This window comes from Petaurus breviceps, unplaced genomic scaffold, assembly GCF_028583685.1.
Source record: "Petaurus breviceps papuanus isolate PSGF00001 unplaced genomic scaffold, PetGlider_PUasm1.0 76, whole genome shotgun sequence".
NCBI classification, from domain to species: Eukaryota; Metazoa; Chordata; class Mammalia; order Diprotodontia; family Petauridae; genus Petaurus; species Petaurus breviceps.
Genome location: NW_027186473.1, coordinates 24,293,262 through 24,307,238, shown reverse-complemented (window position 1 = coordinate 24,307,238; position 13,977 = coordinate 24,293,262). Strand labels below are relative to the sequence as shown.

General features: G+C 37.2%; 1 protein-coding gene and 2 pseudogenes across 4 annotated transcripts in view; 1 reads left to right on the top strand and 2 right to left on the bottom strand.

Annotated features, from left to right (window-relative positions):
• Positions 1 to 13,977, top strand: part of EPHA5 (EPH receptor A5) — a 520,714-nt gene that overhangs the window by 74,330 nt on the left and 432,407 nt on the right. The gene's annotated exons all lie outside the window — the stretch shown is intronic.
• Positions 5,524 to 6,431, bottom strand: LOC138174751 (COP9 signalosome complex subunit 8 pseudogene; annotated as a pseudogene).
• Positions 12,489 to 13,355, bottom strand: LOC138174872 (casein kinase II subunit beta pseudogene; annotated as a pseudogene).

Here is a 13,977-nt window from a genome sequence, read left to right as displayed (position 1 = left end):
CTCTCTCTCTCTCTCTCTCTCTCTCTCTCTCTCTCTCTCTCTCTCTTCACACACATATGTATGTATATATATATAAATATATGCATGAAAATTTTAAATAACCACATAATTAACATTTGGATTCACATATACTAAGTTGCTAAGAACAGTAGTGACAAAGACATTATACCGATATGTGTATATATAATATAATTTAATCATTGAAATGATAAAATACATTAATAGGCCTTTTGTACTGCTGAATCTCTGTGGCATCTTCCATAGCTTATCAGTATATAAGATGTCAAAAATCTTGAAGATCGAAAATTTTCCATCCACAGTCACTTGATCAGGAACTAATGAAGACTCAATTCATCTTGGGGAATATGGATCCATATAGAGAGGGACTACCAAGGGCATTATAATGGAATCCATAGACCTGGAAGTGACCGTGGAGATATATCATTTATTTGCTAACACTTCACTTTGCACTCAGTAAAGAAGCACAGAGAGAGCAAATGACTTCCTTGAGTTGAAGGCCCCCAATTATTATCAGAGTGGAGGTTAGAACCCAGATCTTCTAATCCCTAGGCCTAGCCCATTTTACTAGTGTAAACTTTGTCTCTTTTAGAACCAGATTGGAAAGATCATCTAGATTTATTGAGGAACAAATCAAAAGAGGTTTTGTGATACAATGATAAAGACCTTTGATTTGGAATGAGAGGACCCAAGTTTCAATTACAGTTCTTCCACTTAATACCTATGTGGTCAAAGAAAGTCACAACTTTTGTGGGTTTCAATTTCCTCATCTGTTAGACTAACTGACCATCCAGCTTTGAATCTATAATATTCTGAACTCAAAGAGGAAGGCCACATCAGCACTGTTTCCGTAGAGTTGGATTAATCGGTACATTAGTTGCTTGGTGTAGCTGACAGAGAAGTCAATTTGGAGTTAGGAACCAGTATTCAAATGCTGGCTCTGATACTTACTAGGTATATGACCATGGGAAAGTCAATTAGCCCCTCAGCTTCAGTTTCTTCTTCTCCAATAATGCTAGTGGACTTATTTATAGACTTTTATTTTATTTTTTTGGAGAAAAGTTTCTTGTAAACATATATATATATATGCATATATGTATATATATGTGTGTGTGTGTGTGTGTGCGTCTGTGTATCTGTCTGTTTTTGTTATAAAAGTCATAGGTTGGTTAGTTTATAAACATCTTGTTAATGATAATATCTTCTTTTTACCCTTGAGGTCTGTACAAAAGCAAACCAGATCCTGTTTTTAGCTGAATCTTGAAAAATCAAAGTCATCTTGCGAGTAGAAAAATAAGCTGAACAGAGAAAGATAATGTAAGAACATTATGAAGAATGCCGAAAGCAAGTTAGGCCTGACTGAATAGCTTTAACCTTGAGACACTCATTTGGGATTTAGCTAAAGTACTTAGGCCGCAGTAAAACACCAACTAAACAAATCTTCTAGCATAAGACAATGTACCAACATGTAACTTTGAGCCTTGACTTTGGAGAATGTTTCTTCTGTTCCAGTCCTCTTTGGAACCTCATCCTAAAATACACAAATACCCAACTTGAAATTCTGACTGAAAGGTGGGTAGTAAAAACCACCTTATACAAAGGACAAATCAGTTTTCTAGTACTTACTTTCCCCATACTACTTACTACTTCTAACTTTCCTTCTCTACTTCCAATCTAAGGCCACTTCCACCTTCCTTTGCTTCATAACATGTAATATACTTTGATTATAAAAAGGGTGCCACCAAAATCTTCATGCAATTTTAAGCTAAGGCTTACATAGCACTTGCTATAAAGTTTAAGTTAAAGCTTAAAACTTCATAGAGATTTTTGGGACTTGCTGTATAATCCCATATAGGATCACAGATGTTTTATATTTTGGACAAACTTTAACCCAATTTCCTGATTTTACAGATGAGCAACCTGTCCTTAGAGAGAGTAAATGACTTGGCTAAAGTAACACAGGCAGTGACTTGGCAATTCGAGGGCCTGATTCCATGTTATCTGACTTCAAATGTAGCACTTTCTCATCTGTGTCAGGCTGCAAACATTCTTCTTATTAGATATATGGCATTGACTAAATCAAGATCTATAAAATGAGATAACTTCTATCATTTGAAAGACCCTTTTAACTTAGGATAATATGAGTATGTTAACATATGATGTAGAAGTTGTCACATGTAGGATCAATTAAATTCAAAAGCACAACCCTAAAGATTCTGTTTATTATTTAATTTTGCTTGTTTTCCCAGTGCCTACCGCATTATAGAAAATGCATTTTGGATAATGGAAGGAAGTAGGTGGCCACACAAAAAGACTTTCTCTTCTGATGACTTTCTTTTAGTGGTTAGTTGGCTTTCACATTCTAGTAAGTTTGCCCTTTGGGGTTCTTTTTAAAATTTTATTTTGGTCTTGAAGCCAGAGCACAAATACAGAATAGAGAAAAGAAATAAAAGCTTATCAAAATTTAAATATTGGAACTTAAATACAAAGTAAGAAAGAAAAAAAAACATGTAGTGTGCATAGAAGAACCTAAGAGAGGATTCAAAACATGTAACAATGAATTTTCATCTCAAGGAAGTTTGTATGATAAATAATACATATTGTATTGAGAACTGTCCTTTTCTTTGCTTCCTTGTAAATTTACTTTTGTTCCATGCTAAAGTTTGGATATGTGTCTCTATAGCTATAGATATGTACAAACACATATACACATAGACTTACACTTTGCCAAACAAATTCTACTAGTGAACTTTGTTTGTATTTGTGCATATCTCTTGTTTCCTAACCCTCCTACTGACTGTCTTGCCCTCCTATTACTTGCCTACCCCTATCCAAGAATCTTTCCCTTACCCTCCCCTTCACATAAATCTAAACACCTTTCTATACCCGCTTTTACCTATTTCCTCCCCCTCCCCTCTAAAGATCTCTATCTTGTCTTCTCCTCCCTCTCTATGCCCCTAGCATTTTATTTCTTCTGAATTTAGAAGACTTTTATACTCTTCTAAATATATACGTATTGTTCCCTCTTCCTGATGAAAGCAGATTACCAGAACTACCAACAATCAAGCCCCATCTAATTTCTCTACATTGATTCTTCCTCTTATACCTCATTTGTATAAAATAATTTCTCTTTTTAGCTGTTCTTAAATGGCTTTACTTTTTAAATGCATATCATACTCAGGTTTACCCTAATCTTTCTTATGAGCTACCATATTATTAATAAGAATTTTAGACATAAAGCATGCATATATAAAAAGTAAACAGTCAGTCCTCATGAATATAATCAGTCTTTGGTATGTACCTTATATTTCTCTTGGCTCTTGTATGTCAAAACTTCTATGAAATTCAGGTTTTGTTCTTTTCTTTTTTTTAACAAAGTCTTGAAAGTCTGAGAGCTGATCAAATATCCATTTTTTTGTTTTATTCAGGAGTAGGCTTAACTTTGCTGAGTACGATATTTTTGGCTGGAGTCCCATTTCTTTTGCTTTTCAGTATATAATGTTCCTAGACCTGTAGTCCTTTAATGTCTCCACTGCTAGGTCTTTTGTGATTCTAATTGTGACATCATCATATTTAAATTGTTTTCATCTTTATTCTTTTAATATTTTATCCTTGAGCTTGGGATTTTGGAATTTGACTATGAGATTCCTATGAGTTTTCCTCATAGTAACTCTTTTAAGTGGTGATCAGTGTATATTTTTTTTCTATTTCCACTTTCCCCCAGTGTTCTAATGCTTCAGGACAATTTTCTTTAATTGTTTCTTGTATTATTTTATTGATTCTTTTATTGATCATAACTTTCAATTAGTCTCATTTTTTTGCTTTCTCTTCTTGATATATTCTCCAAATCTGTTATTTTTCTTATATTTAACTTTCCTTTCTATTTTTCATTATTCATATTTTGTTTAATTATAATTAGTTTAATTATAATTATAATATATAATATCACTGGCTTCACCTTGCCCAATTCTAATTTTCAAGGTGTCATTTTCTTCCTTTAGCTTCTGGATCTCCTTTTCTAATTGACTGACTTTGTTTTCATAATCTTGTTTTTCTTAGATTATTCATTTTTTTTACTCTTTCCTCCATCTTTGTCATTTGATTTCTAAAATATTTTTTAAGATCTTCTATAAATTCTTTTTTGGGCAGGTGACCATTTGATATTACTCTTTGAGAATTTCTTTACTTCAATATCCTCCTCTGAAGATGAACCCCAGTCTTCTCCATTCCTATCATTACTTTCTATGTTTGAATACTTTCTTCTTTCTCATTTGCCTGTGCATTTATCTCCATGGGAAGTGGTTCTTCAGTTCTCTCCTCTGACCTTGAACTCAAACCAAGACCTCCAGCCTCTTGTAAGTGTCCACAGCCAGTAGAGTCCTACACTAATGCTTCTGCACTTATCAAGTGTGTGTTGGTTCCTTCTCACTCCTTGCTACTCTTCACAGCACAGCTAGGTCCGGTGGTCCTTGTCAGCAGAGATTCCCTTGATCTTTCCCAACTCTGATGCCCAACTCCTGTCCTGGGGGCAAAAGTCCCCATGGCAGGGTTGAGGCATCCCAAACCAACTAACCTCACGGCTTCTCCATTGTTATTTCAGCAGTCTGCTGCTTGTGTGTTTTTTTTTTATTAATTTATTTATTTTTTAGTGTAATTTCCTTCAACACTTAGAAAAAGCTCTAGGACTTCAATGGGCTCAAATAAATATCCTATGAGATTAATTGTCACGTATGTTTAACTGACTTTTTAAATAGTGCACAATTCAGGACCTTCTGGAAAACAACTAAAGTTTTCAAAAAAATGTACAGTAGTACAATGTGCTGAAAGAAATCTTACTATGAATAACAGAATCTACCAGTCTCACAAATGAATGAAATCACCCAATCAAAAGCACTTATAAAAGGACATTCGCCACTATGAAAAGATGAAAGAAATGCACCACCCAGTCAATCATCATGAATTTGCAAAATTCTATTTTAAACAGAATCATAATGGCCATCCAAGTTGCATCCTTCCAAATACAAAGCCAACTTGAAACTCCGGAATTTCAAGAACATTGTTCTCTGAGCTCAACAGTGTAGCCTAGGTCCCTTCTGCAATGTACCTTCTTTCTTAAGCATCTTCCTAGTGAGACAATTCAGCAAAGATAGGCCCATCCTTCCCTCTAGACCCAGCACCCAGGGGACCACCGAAAAGCACTGGTCCAAACGCCAATGCTCTTATTAAGCTCTCTGAGAGTTCAAGGAATAGAGAGGGGCCGAAGTATGAACACACTTCTCATTCAGGAAGGTGAGCTAAGGGGCGTGGTATTAAACCACTCCAGGAACAACTTTGGACTCCTCATTTCTCTTCTTTGGAAACTTTGCAGATGGCCCTGACTGAACCAGGCCCCTCATAGCCAGTGTTCTCCCTCCTTCTCTGAGAAGTCTGTCCTCTTTCCACTCTCCCTGTCAGGGCCTCTATCCCCACTTGTGGCATGTTCCTCACTGTCAGCAGTGGGTGCACTGAAGAAATCAGCAGAGAAGAGCTAAGATTTGCCAAGCCAGTTGCTAATATAAGGAGATAATTGTCTTTGCTGACCTACTGCATTTTACATCCACAGATGGAGACAGCTATGTTTCACCATCAGGAATCACTACAAGATAAGACCTAACCACGTAATACTGTTGTACTCCAAATTGATAAATATATGGGACTAGGAAGCCATTCAAAGGTGAATTCTGCACAATGTTTAAGGACCAAAAATATTTGTATCTAACATATGTATTTTATCCCATGTTCTAACAAAGAATGTCGCGGTATTTCACCCAACAGAATACAATGAAAATGGTGCTTTTCCAGATGGGTCAGTACACAGAATTCCAAGTTTGATCTTGAACAGAAAAGTCGATGAGTCAATTTTCAAGAAAAGCCACATAGTCGGTCAATCTGGCTAACTGTTGTTCATTGGGGATTGGTGGCATTGGAGCAGGCTCTGATAAAGGAATAAATCTGTTAAAGGAAACATCCAGGGAACCGGGCTTCTTGGGCATCACCATCCTCGTGCTGGAGTCGGCCTGCCATCCTTGCTCCAAGACACTTTTCATTGCTTCTTCTACAGGGAGTCCCACAAATGCTGCGAAGTCATTAGCGATGATGGCGGTGTAGGCCTGAGAAACCAGGGCAAAGGCTCTTCTTCTTGTGGCATCTCTGAGAGCCTCCATGATGGGCTGAATGGTCTCAGACCACTGATGGGAGCTGATGGTTCTGTAGATTCCTGGGAAATCTCTCTGCCAGATTCTCTGTCCTACTGACCAGATTCCCCCAAGTTCGGAATTTGTGGATTTTATGGCAGGAGGAATTCTCTTCCTCAGATATCTGGCATTATTCATGTCATAGTGCAGCAGGTACAGGGCCAGCAGCTGCCCGCAAATGGGGGGCGTGGCTATGTCTCCGGGGGCCTGCGGGCAAACACGCCTGTGAGACCCCTGTCCCACACAGTGGGAGCCTAATGATTGGCTGGGGGTCGGGGCCGGCTTCACGGGGGAAACAAGAAAGAAGCTGGGGAAGGGGCAGGATCCTGCCTCAGTTTCCCCATATGTAAACCCAGGGGCAGCCTGCTGCTTGTTTTTAAAGTGGACCCTGGCCTGGAGGTATTTACCCTTCACGGGGAGAAAATCATCCTGGAAAGACCCCTGTTGTTCCCCTATTCTTGTTTGTTTTTGCTCACACTTTGTTTGTCCAGAAGGTGCTATTTTATCTCTTTTGTGGGGGAAATCTTGAGAGCTTGGAATTTTCTGACCTACTCTGCCATCTTCCCAGAATCCTCTTCCTTTTGAATTCTTAAAAGGTATAGATTGCCACAATACAAGGATTAGATAATATAATATTTTCTATGAAGGAAGATGGAAAAGAAGAAAGTCTTTCATGGCATGATAATAGTTTCTCCACTAACAAGATTAATTAGCAGTTCAAGGAGAAACTTGTTCTTCCTATGGTCAGAGCTTGATGGCTATTTTGTTGCATTGCTTTCATATGGCATTGAAAAGAGTCTGCCATAATTGACTGGGAGAATTTGTCGTTGTGGATACAGATGATCTACAATACATTTTGTTTATTTGTTTTGTTTTTGTTTTGGGTCATTGTGTTCTCCACAGTTATCCCCTTATTGCTAAATAAGTTGGGGAGCAACACAATGACATATAGTCCCACACTGCTTGTGTGTATATATGTAAGGTTTTTGTAAAGTCTTAGAAGAATTCCTGTTGTAGTTTTATGTAAATCAATTCTCTCATCACCCCTTTGGAGAATTCAGCTCATTTAAAATCTCTTAAATATAGTATTCTACTTTTCTGACTTCAATATTCTCTAAATGTACATTTCTGACTATGGCTTTGATTTGTACTGTGTTTGCAAGCAAGTTAGCTTAATTGATTCTTCTTATAGCTGAACAAAGTTTCAGCTTAAAACACTCCATCTGTTTCCGTTTCAATACTATATAGCTTTTCAAGGACTTAAGCATCATTGTGAGATTATATTCCCCTAAAATGAAAGGATAGGAACTATCTACAAATATAACTTTGGGAACTATTCATGTTTATGACTGAAAAAGGGAAGTTGTATAAAATTTGGAAATTTTGTTAATTTTGTAAATAATGTTTAAAAATAAACTAACAACTGCAAGCATTAGGAGAGGTTAAATGATTTTTTTAATCAAAGAAGAGTAATGATATAACTTAATAAGAGCTTTTAATATTTGAAAGTTCACTGTACCAATGAGAATTCACTAGTTCTAGCTTATATGTCCCCAAACTATACTTTCTTGTTGTCCCATGTGAACCCTAGATATTGAGTGGAAAAGGAAGGAGGAGGGAGACAACATTTGTCCTTTCCTGATTCCACATTGGGAGTTCACTATGAGGATGATGAGAATCTTTCTTTTGAGCTATACTAGCTAAAATATATTAGCAACACTAATGATTGAGAAGATTATGGGTGAGAAAGAAGGACGTATCTGATGAAATGGTCTTCAGTTGTAATATGAAGAATCTATTCTCAATTATGGAAAATTTAAAAACAAAATAAAACAAAACAACAATGATAGGTTCTCTGCCTAGAAAAAAGCTTATGTTTGATTTTACTTTCTGTTAGGGCAAAATAACAGAATAGATTATGAGGAACAGTTTTGGCATAAATATCACCCTCTCATCTTTAATATGGATCAAAGAATATTTTGAATATTTTGTTTATAATACCTATTCAGAAGCATAGAGGTAAAAACAATGACCTTTTTGATTAAAGGTATCATTGAATGACTTCTCATCACATTTTTCTCACTTCTTAATGCTTGGAACATTCTGTAGCCTATTGTGTTCCCAGGTTTAAACCAGGACTTGGATTGATTTAAGAAAAGGAAGTCTACAATTACTGAGGAGTACCTTCTGGACAAATGTTGAATAACGCTTGCTCACTGACTTTATACCTTTATCTTCGGCCAAGTTTAAGAATATATCAAAGACATATTGAAACAAAAAAAAATACCAAAAGAGGTAGAAGTCATAGATTTTTTTTTATTCTGAGTAGTTATTTAGAGATGGCTAAGTGGTACAGTGGGTAGGATACTGGGATCTGAGTCAAAATCCTACCTCAGATACTTCTTAGCTGCATGATGCTGGGCAAGATGCTTAACCTCTGTCTGCCTCAGTTTTATTAACAATAAAATGGGATAGGAATGGGTGATTATAAAGACCAAATAAGATAATGTCAAAGTGCTTAACATTATGCTTGGCACATGTAGATGCTCAATAAATAAATATTTGTTCCTTTTCCCCTTCTTATAAGTTGTTTTATGAACTTCTCTAAAAATTGTTCTTTCCATGTCTTTTGGAAGTTGTGTTGTTTTTGTCCAGAACTGATTTCATTGGTATTCTCTCAGTGAAAAAATTCCTTCCATTAATGCAAAGTGGCATTATTAGTCCAACTGTTTCACAACTCAAAGTTTTAGAGTATTGTTTGGATCAGTAAGAGTGACCTATCTAAGGTCATAGTTAGAAGTCTTCAAAAGAAAAAAATTGCACCCAGATATTCTTGATTCAGGAGCCAGTTCTGCATCTACCCAGTTGGCTTCTGCCTCTAATTATGATTTATTTAGAGACCATGATACAGTTCCTCCTTTGCTTTTTGGATGAAATTAGCATCCTGTTGTTAAATATTTGCAGGATCCTGTGATAATTTCTATATGAGACCTCCCTTATAAGATACTGACATGCCTTAAAAAAGAATGACTCAAAGATATCAAAAAATATTAAGATATTTTAAGATAGAACTGAACCTAAGAAAGAGAGATTCACCACAAGAAAAGATTGTTGATGTTCAAAAATACCCATGCAATGGTGGCATGGTCCACCTCTCAAGACTTACCTGAGGGGAAAAAAAAAGGAAAACTTGCAGTTGTAATCCATTTGCATCTGTGGCAGCAGTGAGTTTGGGGTAGGGTGGTATAAAGCCAAGCATGAACAGCTTTCCAGAAAACTGCTGCTGTGAGCAGCCTTAAGGGTCTGATTGTATAGTATAGCAAACTCTCTATTTATTCAGCAGTAAATTAAAGCAAAACATTCACAGAAATCAAAATATAGCAGTCACACTGTTACAACATAACAAATTATCACTAGAGTGGCCATGTAGTTTTAAATATAAGGTATCTTTCAGTAAGTCCTTAACTCAATCATCCTTAAGGAGCAGGCCTCCTTAAGGGACACAAAGTACAAAGGTCAAAATTCTCCACCCCTAGGTCACAGTATATCATAATCTTCTCAGTCAGCATTAAGTACTCAAGAAGAGGTCTTTTTTTGTCTTTTTGGAGGGCAGTTGGGGTTAAGTAACTTGCCCAAGGTTACACGGCTAGCTTTTTTTGTGTGGGTGTTAAATGTCTGAGGCCAGAACTGAACTCGGGTACTCCTGACTCCCGGGGCTGGCGCTTTAATCACTGCACCACCTAGCCACCCCAAGAAGATGTCTTTTCATCTTGACTTGAGGCTGACTCTCAAATTTCATGGTTCCTCTTCCATGGTCCAAGGTCCTGCCTGAATCTACCCAACTGTCACCTGGATTCAAAGGTACGCAGGTCTCAGCTCCTTATCCAGCTCCTTGTCCAGTTCTTCATCCAGTTCCCTTCAAGTCCTTCACAGTTTCTGTTTCTGGGAAGACAAAACTTAACAGAGCCAAAATAACATTCATTCACATTGCTGGCACCATTACCAATTCACTCTCTGCCTGTGAAATCAACACAGACCCACATACAAGGTCTGGGAACTCAACACAAATAATCAGCACAGTCCCAGGACCTCCAAATCCCTCCTCTAGGACTTCTGTAAACAGACAACAAAAAAATCCTCTTTCAAGGCTTCCAATAAGGTCCCAGGGTTTCTGTACAAAGTATCACAAACAAAAATAAACACAAACAGAACAAGCAAACAGAGTGGCTGACCACCACAAAGTTCCCCTTCTCAATTCTGCCACCACAAGTGCTCTCTTCTCAGTTCTGCTCTTTCCCAGCTTGAGTTTATCCTTACATATGGTTAATTTGCTCCTCCCTGTTTTGTCCCTTCCTTTTGCATCAACAATAAGGGCTCAAAAGTTATGGGGTTCACAAATTGTGGGGTTCACAAGCTCTGTTTCTTAACAAAGACTTGATATAATCATGGGCAAGGTTTGAAATAAACTTGAACTGAAATAAGGTGCTAAATAATTAAATAGCTGAAACTAAGTACCTCTTTCCTTGCCATTACAGGTAGAAAGGATAAATTTATCTTCCCTCTCTTGAAATGAATGACTCCATCTTTAAATTTAACTACAACTATGCTAACATTTCATCAAAAAAACTTCTATTTTAGTAAGTGAATCAAGTCTACTCAGGTTTGTGCTGGTAAATGCTTAGACAACCACCTTTTGGTGGGGAAAATAAATAAAATACACACTTTTAAGTCTAATCTGCATTTTTAATTTTTTTCTGTTTTACTTTCTTAAGTCGATCAAGAAAACTATAAATCTAGCTCTGATTTATAGCTTCTGATGATTTATAAGGTGTAAATTGTCAGACCAAAAATTTATCATCTCTCCTACACCTATATAAGCTGCTTCCTGCACAATCAGTCTTGCATCTGTACCATATGTGTTTGTTGTGATGGTGGTAGTGGTCTTCTCTCACTTTATTCGCAAGTTCTTTCATTGTATGTATTTGTTTTATCACTACACCTTATCTAATAACTGCATACTTCCTTATCTTCTCTCTCCCAGCATTCTCCATGAGCAGTGACATAAGACTTACTTTAAACCAACTTCTTATCTTCTTATCCCTCCTTAAGCACTGATGGTAGGCAGTCCCAGAATGTAAGAATCTGGTTTACTCCATAGTACGATTACATGCAATTGTTGCTTTGCATATATGTTAATGTTTTATTAATATTTGACTGTTCTTTTTTTCTATGTTAACATTTCATAAACCCGAAGAGATTACTTCAAATCAAATCTTTTTTTTCCTTCAATTTTACACATAATGGGCAATGTTCTACAATTATTTTTAGGCATTTGGTTTTACTATTAAGAGTGATTATGAGGCAGTCATTTAACACAGTGGATGGAGTACAGGATTTGAATTCAGGAAGATGAATTCATATCTAGCTTTAGATGTGTGACTTACTAGATTTGTGACTCTGGGCAAACCACTTAATTTTTGTCTATCTAGGTTTTCTCAACTATACGATAGGGATGATAATAATACTTTTTCCTGGAATTGATCTAATGAATGGTTATTTGTGAAGTCACTAACACCATGTTTAGTACATTGCAGATAATTTCCTTTCTTGTTTGTTCCCTTTTTCCTCTTTATGAGTAAAGAGGAATGTTACATGTATGATTATAACCATCTGTTTTTTTTTTTTAAATAGTTTCTTCTGTCGAAAACTGGATTGCTTCAAGTAATCTTCCTTGAGCAGATAACAGACTTTGGTTAAAAAAATATACCTTCAACCAATAATTAGAAATACAAAGTAAAATTAAATGAAGGAAATTGAATAAATATTTATAGCTCTTAATATGGGTAGAAATAGCAATGAATTTATGGCTCCATCAGAGGGAGGCAAGATGAGAGTGGATTATAAAAGATTTAATATTAAAATAATTTTATCCATATATAATTTTTGTAGCTCCTCCTGTTTTGGGAGGTTCTTTTTGTGCATAGATACTTAGGAGAATGTGGCATATACATGAATATTTGTGTGTATATAAATTATATTTATATATATATACATATATATGTATACACACACACACACACACACATATATATATATATATATATATATATATATATATATGTGTGTGTGCATTAATGAGACTCCCCAAATTGAGTACTTTCTTTTTTTGGCCTTTTCCTCCACTTTATTTCATACTTCCACCACACCACCACAATAATGACTTCTTCTTAATTTAAACTAAAAACTATTAGGGGTTCTGGAAAGGTGTGTGTGTACTGGGGGGAGGGGGAATGCTGTCACAGCCTGAGGTGTTGGGGGGGAGGGGAGGAGACAAGTCAGCCGGATGGTCTTGACAGGGCTCTTGAAGTTGCTGGCTGACTGAAGCTGCAGTTGATAGGCCATAGGGTGGATCTTGAAGCCATACAGCCTGGGCACAAATTGGTTGGCAGGCCGTTTGGGCCTGTACTCAGGATGCACCATGAAGCACATGTGAGGAAAGCCAGTGCCAAAGTAAGCACCATCTGTGTGGTGGTGCCTGGACGACTTGGGGGTGTAAACATCCATGCACTTGGGGCAGTACAGCTTCACCATGGGCTCGCCTGGTATGTCTGACAGTCCAATGGGTAACATGGGCTGCTTTTCACAATATACAAGGGGACAATAGCCAAAGTCTCCCTGCTGGTATTTTTCCAACATCTGGCCGATGCCACGGTTTGTGAGGATGTAGCGGGCATGAGTCAGTCCATACAACATCTCAGCTGCCTGCGTGGTCAGGTCACTCTGGTTGGGTTGTCTTCCAGCTCCTCATCAGGTCCCAAGCCGAGGATCAGTCTAGTGCCTGCCTATGTGGGGCACCTGTTCATTGAGCCCTGTGAGGTTGACCTTGTCTTGGATATAGTCTTCATCCACCTCAAAGAAGAATTCATTGCCACGAAGCCCACAGAACCATGAGATCCATGATACTTGCTCTGAGCTACTCATCTTTACGTCAGCTACCGGCCTGGGGCTGGGGAGGGAGAGGGAGAAGTTGTTCCCAGAGGCGGCGGCCGGCGGCAGCAAAGCCGGGCAGAGAAGGCCTCGGACCAGACCGCGGCAGGCGAAGCGGTGGGGGGGAAGGGGGGGAGAGGGGAGAGTACTTCTTTTACTAAGCATTTATCACTCTTAGCTTGAATATATGTCAAGCTGCGGAAAGAATCTGAGTTACAGTGGTTTAGGCAGTAAAACTTTATATTCTCGATCATCATTTATTCCTCATTTGATGTGTATATCATATCCAGTTATTTGGTATTTCTATTCTACCTTTATGACTTCGTTCACTTGCTTGGATACTGATGCTATCTTTAATATAATATGATATTCCTGTTTTAAATACATGGATATCCTATTTTTAATATATCTTCCTGTGGGGGACAAAAATGTACCTTCAGCATTGAGGCTTAGCTGCTAAGAGATAGACTAAGGAGCGTGTATGTGTGTGTATAAAAATCATGTTGGCTGATGTCAAATTGAAGAATTTCTGTTTTCTGAATACACTTAATGATGACTATCAGTGATACGTATTTAGAGCATAGACGGAAAATTAAACTTCTTACACTGAGGTAGTAGTAGTTTTACTATAATAATTCTTAAAGTTCACTTTTAAAATAATATGGAATATGAATGACTCCCTGTCATTAAGAAGGCAAACTAAGTAAACGGAGATATATTGTATAGTGGCTTATTCATC